The 14,317-nt window shown below is 43.4% G+C and overlaps 1 protein-coding gene across 4 annotated transcripts in view; it reads left to right on the top strand.

Moving 5' to 3' along the window:
• LOC105481564 (solute carrier family 23 member 2) overlaps nucleotides 1-14,317 on the top strand; it is a 147,158-nt gene that overhangs the window by 24,975 nt on the left and 107,866 nt on the right. Inside the window, exons 1-2 of one of the 4 annotated variants that reach the window (XM_071079630.1) lie at nucleotides 1,927-2,017; nucleotides 5,419-5,545. The exons of 1 other annotated variant lie outside the window; for it this stretch is intronic. The gene's annotated coding sequence lies outside the window, so the exon portion shown is untranslated. Of the gene's footprint in view, nucleotides 1-1,926; nucleotides 2,018-5,418; nucleotides 5,546-14,317 lie in introns of those variants that run through there. 2 more of the 4 variants (XM_071079629.1, XM_071079628.1) reach the window with 2 other exon arrangements.

Genomic DNA, 14,317 nt, shown 5'->3' with positions numbered 1-14,317 from the left:
CCCGCCTGGCTACTTTTTGTATTTTTAGTAGAGACAGGGTTTCACCATGTTGGCCAGGATAGTCTCGATCTCTTGACCTCATGATCCACCTGCCTTGGCCTCCTAAAGTGCTGGGATTACAGGCATGAGCCACCACACCCAGCCTGGATATACATTTTAAAGGAGGTGGATATTAAACATTTTTAAATTATTTTGACCAAAAACATCTAGCTGAAAATGGTGGTGAATATTTCTCTGATTTTGGAATGGGGAGGGACTTTCTTTTCTTTTTGGGATGAAGTCTTGCTCTTGTCCCCCAGGCTGGAGTGCAATGGCGTGATCTCGGCTCACTGCAACCTCTGCCTCCTGAGTTCAAGCGATTCTCTTGCCTCAGCCTCCCGAGTAGCTGGGATTACAGGTGCCTGCCACCATGCTCTATTACTTTTGTGCTAGAAAGTCCCTCCCTGGCCGGGCACGGTGGTTCACGCCTGTAATCCCAGCATTTTGGAAGGCCAACATGGGCAGATCACCTGAGGTCAGGAGTTCGAGATCAGCCTGGCCAACATGGTGAAGCCTTGTCACTACTAAAAATACAAACATTAGTCGGTATGGTGGTGTATGCACGTAATCCCAGCTACTTGGGAGACTGAGACAGGAGATTGGCTTGAGCCTGGGAGGTGGAGTTTGCAGTGAGCCGAGATGGCACCACTGCATTCCAGCCTGGGCAACAGAGTGAAATTGTCTCAAAAAAAAAAAAAAAAAAATCTAGGAATGGCAAGTGAGGTTACCATCGTATTCTTTCATTTTCTTTTTTTCTTACCACTGCACCAATGAAGAAATACATAGTTTTCTTCCCTTGTGCTTTGTCAGTCGGTCTGCTTTCCCAGAAAGAATTGGGAAGCTTTTTCATTTCCCATTTCTTACGAGGAAGGCTGGGAAATAACTAAGAATTTGTCTGGGCCTAGCACCTTTTGGAGAAGAGTAATTTGCTTTTGTAATTTTCTCCATTTATTGTTACTTGTTTAGGTTTTCTTTTTTTTTTTCTTTTTTTTTTTTTTGAGACGGAGTCTGGCTCTGTCGCCCAGGCTGGAGTGCAGTGGCCGGATCTTAGCTCACTGCAAGCTCTGTCTCCCGGGTTCACACCATTCTCCTGCCTCAGCCTCCCGAGTAGCTGGGACTACAGGCGCCCACCACCTCGCCCGGCTAGTTTTTTGTATTTTTTAGTAGAGATGGGGTTTCACCGTGTTAGCCAGGGTGGTCTCGATCTCCTGACCTCGTGATCCGCTCGCCTTGGCCTCCCAAAGTGCTGGGATTACAGCCGTGAGCCACTGCGCCCGGCCCACTTGTTTAGGTTTTCAAAAAAATAGTTTTTGGCCAGGCATGGTGGCTCACACCTGTAATCCAGCACTTTGGGAGACTGAGGCAGGTGGATCACTTGAGGTCAGGAGTTGGAGACTAGCCTGGTCAGCATGATGAAACCACATCTTTACTAAAAATACAAAAATTAGCCAGGTGTGGTGGTGGGCACCTGTAATCCCAGCTACTTGGGAGAGCCCTGGAGGCAGAGGTTGCAGTGAGCTGAGATCACGCCACTGCACTCCAGCCTGGGCGACAGAGTGAGACTCCATCTCAAAAACAAAAACACTGAAAAAATAGTTTTCCCCCTAAAATTGCCTGTTTCATCAAGATTTTCAAGTGCATACATGTGCTGCTTTTGTAAGTCCTTGAAAAAAATACAAACATTGGGAATGATAGTATAAGGAGTTAAAAATAAACTTAAAAAACAAAATGTGTTTTGAATTTGCCCTTGTTTTCAGAAGATATTTGTCATATTCAGGAAGTATCTTTTAATTTGCATTGAAGATATTTGGTTTTTGCTTTTTAAATCAGGAGGAAGTGTTTTGTCAGCCTTTTTGGCATCTACTGAATTGATATAATGATTTGGCTGCTCAAAGGTTCTGGCCTGTTATGATACTGGCCCTGGCATTCTCTCCTTCCTGCTTTTGAAGAGTTAACATCCCTTTTTAAGGAAATGATGGTGAGTCAGTGGTAGATGTTAAATAACGTAGTAAGATACACAGATGGCAATTCTGTATTATTTCCTCCCCAGTTTTTTGTTGAATGTTTTCTATATGAAGTCAGTGTCTGGAAACCACAGCATGTAGTATGTACTTTTGCACATCCTCATTAAGAAGCAACAGAAGCACCGTGAACAGATTCTTGAGAGTTCAGCGGGCCTTGATGGGGGAAAGTCATGTGGCCGTCAATGTGTCCCAAGTGATGTTTCCTCTGACCTGCCACAGCACTTGGGCTTTGATCTCAGCCCTGTAGCCTTGCATGCAAAGAACAGAGTGTGGTGGAGCCTGCGAATGGGAGGTGCTTTCAGCGGAGAGCTCTGCCAGAAGTTCAAGGATGCTCACTGATAGCTCAGTCTTGTTTTTGTTTGTATTGTGATTCCTTCTGCTTAGCTCCTTCCTCAGAGATTCCTTTCTCAAAAATCTATTTACATGTTCCCAGTATTAGAACCTCTGACCCAGTTCTGTGGTTTGGTCTCAATACTTGCTCTGTGCAGTAGTAAGTCAAGTCCTTCCAGCCATCTTGCCACTCAGCTTAGAAAAATACTCTCCAAAAACATGTCTTTAAGGAGTCATAGTACTTTCGCTTCTCCATTCAGAATTTTCCAATGATTTGTAGCTAAAAATGACATTCTGTTAATTTGCACTTTGCCCTCATGGAGCCGTTTTTAATTAATAGTTTTTAAAAAGATTTGCAAAAGAAGCATACACATGTTGAAAAATAAGTGTAGCTTGTCAGACTCGTATTTAGTAAATTGAGAAAGTCACACGATCTTTTCTTATGTCCACCCCACCACTTCAAAGCAGTTTGATCTGTATCCTTGCCAGCCCTGTTCTGTGTACACAAATGCATACTATGTAATTATCTTTTCAATAAAAGTGAAATCATAACCACACATTGTACAACCTGTATTTTTCAAGGAACTGTATTTGTTATTACAGTTTAACTGAAAGTAAGCCATTCTTTTAAAGTATCTTTTTTTTTTTTCATGTTTTTTCATTATTCTTCTTGACTAGACATTGATGGATGTCACCTTTGTGCCTCCCTTCTGACATTGCAAATTTCTGGTAAACATAGCTTAAGGCTTGGCATAGTGGCTCGTGCCTGTAATCCCAGCACTTTGGGAGGCCGAGGTGGGTGGATCACCTGAGTTGGGTTCAAGACCAGCCTGGCCAACATGGTGAAACCGTGTCTCTACTAAAAATACAAAAAATTAGCCAGGCGTGGTGGCGGGTACCTGTAATCCCAGCTATTCTGGAGGCTGAGGCAAGAGAATCTCTTGAACCCGAGAGTGGAGGTTGCAGTGAGCCAAGATTGCGCCCCTGCCCTCCAGCCTAGGTGATAGATCGAGACTCTGTCTCATTTAAAACAGCAACAACAACCCCAAAAAAACCCCGCAAAAAACCCCACATAGCTTAAGATAGATTTATGGAATGGAGATTTTATTTTGAGAAATAAATTACTTTTTGTTTTCCTTGCATGCAAAATGTTTTAGAAAGGGAAAGACATCAGTTTCTTCATTCACATTCTAATAATTTAAAGTGAGTATTTTTTCCTAAACAGCAAAAGACCAGTGTTTAGTTTCCAAATTAAAAAAAAAAGTAAAAGAAATAGGCTCATTAGTGGTTCATTGAAGACTGGACTGGGACCAGTTCGATAGCATTTGTGTGCTATTTAACTTGGGGCCATTGGCGATTGTTGATGCTAACTTGTCCAAGAACAAATGGTGAAAGTTGATGTCTCAACATAAGGATTTTCAAGTGAAAATCTGGCTAAACTGTTGGTTGCCTTTTTCTTCACAAGGGAGGACCAGGCTCATGGCTGGGGCTGTGATGACTGTTCCCAAGACAGCCACTGAGTCAGGCTCTGGGTTCCCTTTATTGCAGAACATTGTACAGATGCAAGAGTGGATAAAGCATAGCCATTTAATAAATGGTAAAAGGAACATCTGTGTACCTGCTAATACCCCGTTTAAGAAATAGAATGTGACCGGCTTTTTGAGAAGCACCCTCCCCATGTGCTAATCCATTTTTAAGAGGCTTTAAAAGAAGGTGACTTAATTTTTTTTGTTGTTAAATCAAAGGCCCTGTGCTGGGGAATATGGAGTTTAAAAATTATCAATGAAGAAATCCCAACTGATAGCAAATCAGTTTTTTTGCTTTTGTTTTGAGATGGGGTGTTGCTCTGTTGCCCAAGTAGGACTGCAGTGGCACAGTCACAGCTCACTGCAGCCTTGACCTTCTGGGCTCAAGGAATCCTCCTGCCTCAGCCTCCTGAGTAGCTGCGACTACAGGTGTGTGCCACCGCGACGAGATTTTTTTTGTTTGTTTGTTTTTTGTTTTAGAGATGAGGTTTCACTATGTTGCCCAGGCTGGTCTTGAACTCCTGGCCTCAAGTGATCCTCCCATCCCAGCCTCCCTATAGTTGTGAACAACCGTGCCTGGCCCCAAATTGCTGTTTATTTATTTGTTTATTTATTTGAGACAGAGTCTCACTCTGTCAGCCAAGCTGGAGTGCAGTTGCACAATCACAGCTCACTGCAACCTCAACCTCCTGGGCTCAGGTGATCCTCCACCTTTCACTCTCCTGAGTAGCTGGGATTACAGGTGCATGACACCATACCTGGCTAATATGTGTGTGTGTGTGTGTGTGTGTGTGTGTGTGTGTGTGTTTTGTAGAGACCACCCTATTGCTCAGGCTGGTCTTGAATGCCTGGGCTTAAGCGACCTGCCTGCCTTGGCCTACCAAAGTGCTGGGGTTACAGGTGTGAGCCACTGTACCTGGCTGAAAATTGTTTTTTTATGGGTGTTCTAAAATACTGTCTTTCAAAATACTTTGTAGAAATGGAGAGTGGATTTTTTTTTTTTTTTTAGACAGAGTCTTGCTCTGTCGCCCAGGCTGGAGTGCAGTGGCACCATCTTGGCTCACTGCAAGCTCTGCCTCTGGGGTTCACGCCATTCTCCTGTCTCAGCCTCCCACATAGCTGGGACTATAGGCACCTGCCACCACGCCCGGCTAATTTTTTGTATTTTTAGTAGAGACGGGGTTTCACTGTGTTAGCCAGGATGGTCTCGATCTCCTGACCTCGTGATCCACCTGCCTCGGCCTCCCAAAGTGCTGAGAGTACAGGCGCGAGCCACCGCGCTCGGCTGGAGAATGGATTTTTAAAGAACTGAAGGTGCAGTTTGTGACCCCTGCCTAGGGACAGGCTGGGGTCTTGGAGGCAGTCCATAAAAATGAAGAAGTAGTAATAGAGCAAATTCTAAGCTTGAACATGACTGGGTGAAAAATAGACTCCATTCATGCACAGTGCCTCCTGCTAGGTTTGTTATTACTTTAAGTTTACCATTTGCTTTTCTCCAGCTAGGTCTTGACTCCACTAACGGGGACTTCTCATACGGCTTTGAACTTGGACCTTGGCGCATAAGCAAATGTAACTCAGCGACTTGTAATGGAAAGCATATGGACAGGTCTACGCCACATCACTTAGGTGCGTGTAAAACACAATCTCCGGTTGTGTTTCCTTTTTTTTTCTTACTTTTTCTGAAACAGGGTCTTGCTGTGTCACCCAGGCTGGAGTGCAGTGGCACGATCGCGGCTCGTGGCATCCTTGGCCTGCTGGGCTTATGTGATCCTTCTACCTCAGCTTCCCAAGTAGCTGGGACTACAGACGTGAGCCACAGTGCCTGGCTAATTTAAATTTTTTTTTTTTTTTTTGTAGAGATGGGGTCTTACTTTGTTATCTAGGCTGGTTTCTAACTCCTGGGCTCAAGTGATCCTCCTGCCTCTGCCCCTCAAAGTGCTGGGGATATAGGCGTGAGCCACCATGCCTGGCTAGTTATGCTTCATGGTAGAATTGGGCTGGCAGCTCTGTAGCATTAGAACCCTTTTGTACTTGACCTTACCTTTGTACGTTTTTTACCTGTCGAGAACAGTCTAAATGCACAGCCTTTGGAATAATGAATTGTTATGTTAATGTTAATGATAAGGTAATGGACTTCTTTAGGCCAAATTCCACGTAAGTAGATTAAACTAGAAAATAAACAGGCACAGTCTTGCCACTTATATTAATTACGAAGTAGGAGGTAAATATTTTCAGTTTTCTTTCATGCTTTTGACTTTATTAACAGCAAAAATTTGTTGAGTACCTCCTGCTCTTGGGGCCCTCCATGAGATTTATACATGAGGACCCTGGAGTAGAAAGAGATTTAAGAATTGTTTCCTCGCTCCTTTTCAAGCATTCTCTGCAGTTTAATTAATGAGACTAACCACATGTACATTACTAAGGTGCATTCTTTTTTTCCTCCTCCTGCTGTTTCCCTTATCCTCAAAGCTTGATGAACATTTTGATTATTTCTAATTTTTTGCTATTATAAGCAATACTGCAATCAGATTTCTTCTTGGGGAAAACATCTTAGCAGTAATAGTGATGGGCACAGTTCATGACCTGTTAAAAATTTGATATATATTGATAAATTATCCTGCAGAAAAGCCGCAAGTATTTCACATCTGCTGACACATTCTCCCAGATACTCTGCTTCTGGGTGTGGTGGTGCCCGCCCGTAGTCCCAGCTACTCTGGAGACTGAAACAGGAGGATCACTTGAGCCCAGGAGTTCAAGGATTTAATGAGCTCTGATTGTGCCAGCGCATTCTAGCCGGGGTGGCAGAGTGAGACCCTGCCTCAAGAAAAAAAAAAAAAAGGATGCTGTCAGATACATTGACTTGTTAAAACTAAATTTATTCAGTATGGTGGATGTAAAATGTTATGTCAGTGTTGTTTTAAAAACTTTTATGTGCAGTAAAATTTACTTTCTGTGTACGCTTATAAGACCTTTTACAAATACTTAGAGGGGATCACTCCTTTTAAAAAAATTTTTAAGACTTCTAATAAAGGCTGGGCGTGGTGGCTCACATCTGTAATCCCAGCACTTTGGGAAGCTGAGGTGGGCAGATCACCTGAGGTCCGGAGTTCGAGACCAGCCTGTACAACACGGAGAAACCCTGTCTAAAGTACAAAAAATTAGCCGGGCGTGGTGGCACATTCCTGTAATCCCAGTTACTTGGGAGGCTGAGGTAGGAGAATTACTTGAACCTGGGAGGCGAGAGGTTGCAGTGAGCTGAGATTGTGCCATTGTACTCCAGCCTGGGTAACAAGAGGGAAACTCTGTCTCAAAACAAAACAACAACAAGAAAACAAAAAAACACTTCTAATAAAGAAGTCTCTACTTACTACTAAAAACAAAATAAAGCTGGGCGTGGTGGTTCACACCTGTAATCCCAGCACTTTGGGAGGCCAAGGTGGGCAGATCATGAGGTCAGGAGTTCAAGACCAGCCTGGCCAACATGGCTGGTGAAACCCCATCTCTACTAAAAATACAAAAATTAGCCAGGCATGGTGGCGCACACCTGTATTGCCAGCTACTCTGGAGGCTGAGACAGGAGAAATGCATGAACTCGGGAGGCAGAGGTTGCAGTGAGCCGAGATCGTGCCACTACACTCCAGCCTGGATGACAGAGCCGGACTCAGTCTCAAAAAATAAAACAAAAAAAAAAAAAAGAAAAGAAAAATATACATCCCGACATTTTTAATGATTTACCTTGTCAAGCCTTGTCAAATATTTACTTATTTCTGAAGGAAGAGGACACCTGGCTCTTTTCTTAGAGGTCACCTTTAATTCCAGGTCTTTCTTTGAAATCACTCCCTTAGTTCATCCTTTTTTCTCATTGGCACTTTACCGTCACAGTTGCCAAGGTCCTTTTCCTTGGATTAACACAGAAGCTTATTGATCTCCATTTTGATCCCCATTATCCTGTGGTGGACGACTGCTCTCCTTGCCTGCCCAGAAACTCATGTTGCATGAAGCCGTTCTGTGTTGATGTTCGCCTTTCAAGGCTACTTTGACTCCACAAAGGTTTTTCTTCCTTTGCTTCCCTGCCCTCTGACCTCCAGGTGCTGGGGTTAGGCTGTTGTGTTCAGCGCCCAAAAGCCCATCATTTGCCACCTACCTCTGGACCTCCCTGGTGGCATCCGTCTTGGGATTCCTGCCATCTTTCAAGACTGACCCTAATCTCACTTTGTAAAAGTCATTTCTGACAACTTCCAGCCTGGAGTTCCAGTGTCTCTGAGCTCTCCTGCCCAGTTTGATGGTTGTATGTGTTTTCTCTTATTTGCTAGGTGTCCGGGCTGTACCATCAGGTGGGAAAGAGCCTCAGCATAATGTGTCTCCATCTCCTTGCCCCAGCCCACCAAGGCAGTCAGGGATCTAGTTGGATGGTTGGTGTCATTCCATTTGCCTTGAGATGATCAGTACAGATGCTGAAATGTTACGCTCTTACTAAACTGAGAAAAGAGGAGGTTTGCTCATACCTTTCATTTTCGTCGTTAATATCATACAGATGACCGTTTAGTGCCTGGCTTTTATAGCTGAGAACACCCACTTTGCTTGGTGCCTGAAGCCTGCAGACTGGGTACCTGGTTCTGGTCGAAGGGTATTTTAGCATTTGCTAGAACCACCACAGATGTTGCAGGACTCAGATATAAACTGGATCAAAAGTTTTGAGCAGTGAAGAGAGTTTTCTATTTTATTGGTGCCTGATTTCCAAGAAGCCTTGTATCGGGAAATCCTGGTGTTTTTGGTTTAGAGTCTTTGTGCTGTTGACGTCAGTGTCTCACTTTCTCATTACCAGACATGTTGTATAAAAATGCTGCGTTGCTTATGGTTTGATCAGTAGCAACAAGATAATTAAATATTTACTGGAGAAATTGGGTGGTTTCACAAACCTATGTAAACACTGATGGTGATTACAGAGCTTACATAAGAAGGTAAGGAAGGAAGATGGAACAGTTGTGTAACAGTTACTATGAAAGAGATTCCAAGCAAATTAGAACAAGTCTGGCCTTTTCAACTGGTTATTTTGAAAAATCAACATGTTAGTGTTGGATTAAGACCAGCTGTTTATAAATTGTCTAAGTTGTTTGCTGATTTTTCTGTATGGTATTAAAAAAATCAATAAATTTGTCTCGTGACTTCTAACGATAATCCTTTTTAAATACACATATTGTTTTGTTTTAGGTTTGCCGTAAACTGGAACTTTCAGATCAATAGCAATAAAGCCTTTCTGGATTTGAGTAGTGTTTACCTTTGGATGGGCCGTGTGTTTTATTTAGATTTCTCGTACTGGTTCTGGGCTTCCCTCGAAGAGCCCCTGCCTCCAGCCCTTCTGACCTTTTGTCTTGCGCTTCTCGTTAGCACAAGATTTCTGCTTCTGGATTTCTGCTTTGGTCTCTTTTATATCTGCCTCCTTCCCTCGTCTCAGTTCTGTGTGTGGAAAATTAGGTTATGGCACCTGCTCCCCATCATGTTATCTACCCAGCTGACTGTGTAGGATATTAATGATAGGGTTGGCTTTGATGTTTGGATAAAGATGGCCATGTCTCTGCGTGTGTTTATGTGTGTGTGTGTGTGTGTGTGTGTGTGTGTAAAATCAAACTATCAAAAGTTTACACATTCATAGGATGTGGTCTTATCATGATTACCCTGGTTGTGTGCTCTGAAATAGCGTTTTCTCTTTCCCTGATATCCACATTTTTTAGACTAGCAGTACCTAATACCATTATAATGGAAGTCACATATGTAATTTTGAGGTAGCTACGTTAAAGGAAAACAAGAACAATTAATTTTAGTAATATATTTTACAAGCTGATATATTAAAAATAATTCAACACAATCAATATAAAATTATTAATGAGATAGTTACATTCTTTATTTTCATGGTAACCCTTTAAAGTCTATTGTATATGTTACATTCATAGCACACACCAGTTGGACCAACACGTTTGAGGTGCTCAGTAGCCACCTGGGGCTGGTGGCTCGCACATTGGATAGCACAGTTACCACATTGCTTTATTTACCACTGAGCAATATGTTTTCAACTTCCAAGCTCTTGGAGTTTTCAGTATTTCATAATGTAAGCCCCCTCTATTTCAGGGACTATGTAGTAATACATACTCACACTTGAACGGTGCTACTAAAGCTTCCCCTTCCTCACCTTTTTCCTTTCAAATTTAGATTTTCAGTTGCCTGGAAAATGCATAAGAACCAGTTCAACAAGTAAATTGATCTCCCCTGCCGCCCCCTACCTCAGTCTATAGGTATATTTTTCTTTTTTACCCAAGAATCACAAATATGTTCTATAGCTTATAATTCTTTTTTTAATTTTCTTTTTGAGACAGGGTCTCTCTCCCTCTGTTATCCAGGCTGGAGTGTGGTGGTATGATTATAGCTCGTTAAGATGGAGTCTCACTCAGTCACCCAGGGTGTAGTGCAGTGGCAGTCTTGGGTCATTTTAACATCTGCCTCCCGGGTTCAAGCAATTCTCCTGCCCCAGCCTCCTGAGTAGCTGGAATTACAGGCGCATGCCACCACGCCCAGCTAATTTTTGTATTCTTAGTAGAGACGGTGTTTTTCTATGTTGGCCACACTGGTCTGCAACTCCTGACCTCAAGTGATCTGCCTGCCTTGGCCTCCCAAAGTGCTGGGATTACAGGCCTGAGCCACCGCCCCCAGCCGAGGGTGATGCTTCCTCTTCAGCTTCCCTGGTAGCTGGGACTACAAGCACACACCACCACACCTGGCTAATTTTTTGTAGAGACGGGGTTTTGCTCTGTTACCCAGGCTGATCTCGAACTTCTGGGCTCAAGTGATATGCCTGCCTTGGCCTCCCAAAGTACTGGGATTACAAATGTGAGCCACTGGGTCCAGCCAGTTTGTAATTTTGACAAATTAAAGTTTGGTTGCAATGAATGAGTCTCATTTCTTTTTCAAATAAAGAAGATCTAGAAAATGTGAAGAAGTATGATAACTAATATTAGATAAAAATAGCCCTTGGAAGAGTTGAGATCCAAGAATAAAAAGGATTTAAGGAAAATCAGGAATCCCTGAACACGGTAGGTTTACCGAATGTGAAGACCGCTTACCTTTTGACCACACCTTTGGTTTTCTAAGTTACTCAGGTGCCATCAGCACACCCTTAGGAATGAGAAATTTAGCCTCCTGGTTACCAGGAAACTCTAACCCTCCCAGCACTCTCTCCAGGAGTACACTGACTATATCAATAGGGTGTTTTTTCTCAGCACTGCTGTTGACTGCCAGAATTTCTCTTCTAGTTTGTCTTACCCGTATATTTATTTTAGTGTTGTCCTTAGATAATGGCTCAAGCTTTTAAGAATTATGAAAGTGACATATGTACACTATAGAAAAATAAGGGGAAAAAACCACATACAATCCCATCATCTGGAGATAATCATTTACTATTTTGGTATCTTCCTTTCTTTTTTTCTCTTCTTTTCCCTTCTCTTCTAGTCTTCTCTTCTTTCCTTTTTTTCTTGTCGTCGTCGTCGTCTTTTTTTTTTTTTTTTTTGAGACAGAATCTTGCTCTCGTCACCCAGGCTGGGGTGCAGTGGTGTGATCTCGGCTCACTGCAACTCTACCTCCCTGGTGCAGGGGATCCTCCTGCCTCAGCCTCCTGAGTAGCTGGGACTACAGGAATGTGCTACCACACCTGGCTAATTTTTTGGTGTCCCTTTGTTTTCTGCATGTGTGCACACACTGAAATGGGATTATCAGGTTTGTTTTGTAAACCTGCCTTTTTCTCAGTTTAATAATGCACTCCATACGTTGCCATGTCAGTCACCCATGTTTTAATCTCTGAAATATACTCATGTAAGAATGTGCCCACAGTTGTACCAACCAGTCCTTTATTTTCGGCATTAATATTTTCCCGTCTGGTTTTGGATTACTCTAAGCATTATTTTAATGAACACTCACAAAATGAAAAATTTAAGCCTGTTTTAATTATTTTGCTAGGATAAATTTCTTCAGAGTGAAATTGTTAGGTCAAAGGCTATGTGTATTTTTAGAGCCTTTGGTGATGTTAAATTACCGTCTAAAAATGTTATGGCTGGGTGAAATGACTCACGCCTATAATCCCAGCACTTTGGGAAGCTGATGTGGTCGAATTGCTTGAGCCCAGGAGTTCCAAGACCAGCCAGGGTAACATGGCGAGACCCCATCTCTACAAAAAGTAGAAAAATTAGCGCGTGCCTGCAATCCCAGCTACTTGGGAGGCTGAGGCGAGAGGATCACCTGAGCCCAGGGAGGTCAAGGCTGCAGTGAGTCATGATCGTACCACTGCACTCCAGCTTGAGCGACAGAGTGAGACCTATCTCAAAAAAAATAAAAAAGTTAGGGCAATTATTACTCCACTAGCAGTATATCCAAAGTGCTTGCATGCTAAAGGAAGGTTAAAAATTATTTAGTAAATTTATAATTTGTTGTGTAAATTACAAATGGTACATTTTATTTTTGCCTTTTTGATTTTTTGCTTTTTTTTTGAGACAGAGTCTTACTGTGTCACCCAGGCTGCAGTGCAGTGGCACTATCTCGGCTCACTGCAACCTCCGCCTCTTGGGTTCAAGTGATTCTGGTGCCTCAGCCTCAGGAGTAGCTGGGGCTACAGGTATGTGCCATCATGCCTGGCTAATTTTTGTATTTTTAGTAGAGATGGGATTTCACCATGTTGGCCAGGTTGGTCTTGAACTCCTGGCCTCAAGTGATCCACCTACCTTGGCCTCCCAAAGTGCTGGAATTATATAGGTGTGAGCCACTGCACCTGGCCAGATTTTTTTACATTTTTTAATAAGAAAGCTTACATATGGTCCTATTCCTGCTGGCAACAGAGAATCATAGTAAAGGAGTTATGGCAGCCTTAGGAATTCTTAGAGCCACGCAGACTACTTTTAAGTGTGTGTGGCTGTGACTAAGGGGTCCTGAAGCCAGCGTGCCAGAGCACCTGTTTTCCTGACCTGGTGGCTTGCTGGATACATTGTTAGGTATATGCCCTCCACTTATCTTCTGCTGATCACCATTTAGGAACTGGATAAACCCAGAAAACGTGGATCCCTGGCTTCATGAACCTGAGAAAAGCATAGCTTTGGATAACGAAGAACATTTGGCATGAATTGTGCTCCTTGCTTTGGGAGAATAGCAAAGAGTGCAGTGAGTGGTTTGGATTTTGAGGGGTGTGGAAAGGATTTGCTGAGGAATTGGTATTTAGATTCTCCAGGTGCTGCAGTATTTCCAGGTAGAGGGAATAGCAAGCAGGCTGTGTCCTCCAGCCTTAATTCAACTACTTTTGTTAGTTTTGAAGCCTTTTTCCTCTTTGCCATCATCTGGCAACTTTTTTTGAGATGGAGTCTTGCTCTGTCACCCAGGCTGGAGTGCAGGGGTGTGATCTCAGCTCACTTGCAACCTCCGCCTCCCTGGTTCTAAGCGATTCTCCTGCCTCAGCGCCCACCGAGTAGCTGGGATTACAGGTGCGTGCCACCACACCTGACTAATTTTGTATTTTTAGTAGAGATGGGATTTCACCATGTTGGCCAGGCTGATCTCGAACTCCTGACCTCAGATAATCCACCTGCCTTGTCCTCCCAAAGTGCTGGGATTACAGGTGTGAACCACTGCGCCAGGCCATCTAGCAACTTCTTGACCTTTCTTTATGCCCCTTGAATGTTGGCTTCTGGCCTGCCACATTTTTTTCCACTGTGTCTTCTAGCATCATCTCTCAGTCGTTGGCTCATCCGGTCATGAGATCTCACTGTCCCTTTACCTTTTGCAGGGAGTTTTATTTCCAGTTTATATCAGCTCTCCCGGGCCCAGTCATCTCCCAGACAGCACTTTGGGATCCTGAGCTGGGAGTGTGTCTATACACCCTGTCCTACCTAGCTCTCATTTTTCCCCTTCACTGGTCCTGTGCTCCAGCTCTGTGGTGCTCTCTAGCTTCCTCTCGCCTCCCCAGTCCTTTTTACCTGCTGTGGACGCCACAGGAAATCACGTGGCTGCCATCTTACTAAATGGTCTCCTCCCTCTCTGAGCTGCCTCCAGAACGTGTCAAGCTCTCTCAGGCCCTGGTCCTACTATTCTGTTTTGTTTTGCGCTGGTTGAACTCTGCTGGAGAGAAACCAGACAACAAGGTGACTTTCTCTATTTCACATTATGAGTTCTGGGCTCAGCTGGACTTTGATTTTTTTTTTTTTAAATAATATAATTTTTCTCGTCATTTTTCTTCTTCCATAGCCACTTCTGTCCAATCAGATACCCAGCATTTCTACTCTCAGCCATGACCTCTGCTTCTTAGTTCATTAAGAAAACAAGTGATCAGATAAGCACTCCCCCAACTTCCTGCCCTCCTCTCACCTCATG

Source organism: Macaca nemestrina, chromosome 15, assembly GCF_043159975.1.
Source record: "Macaca nemestrina isolate mMacNem1 chromosome 15, mMacNem.hap1, whole genome shotgun sequence".
Lineage (NCBI taxonomy): Eukaryota > Metazoa > Chordata > Mammalia > Primates > Cercopithecidae > Macaca > Macaca nemestrina.
The sequence above is the reverse complement of the archived record's forward strand: the minus strand, read 5'-3'. Positions and strand labels throughout refer to the sequence as shown.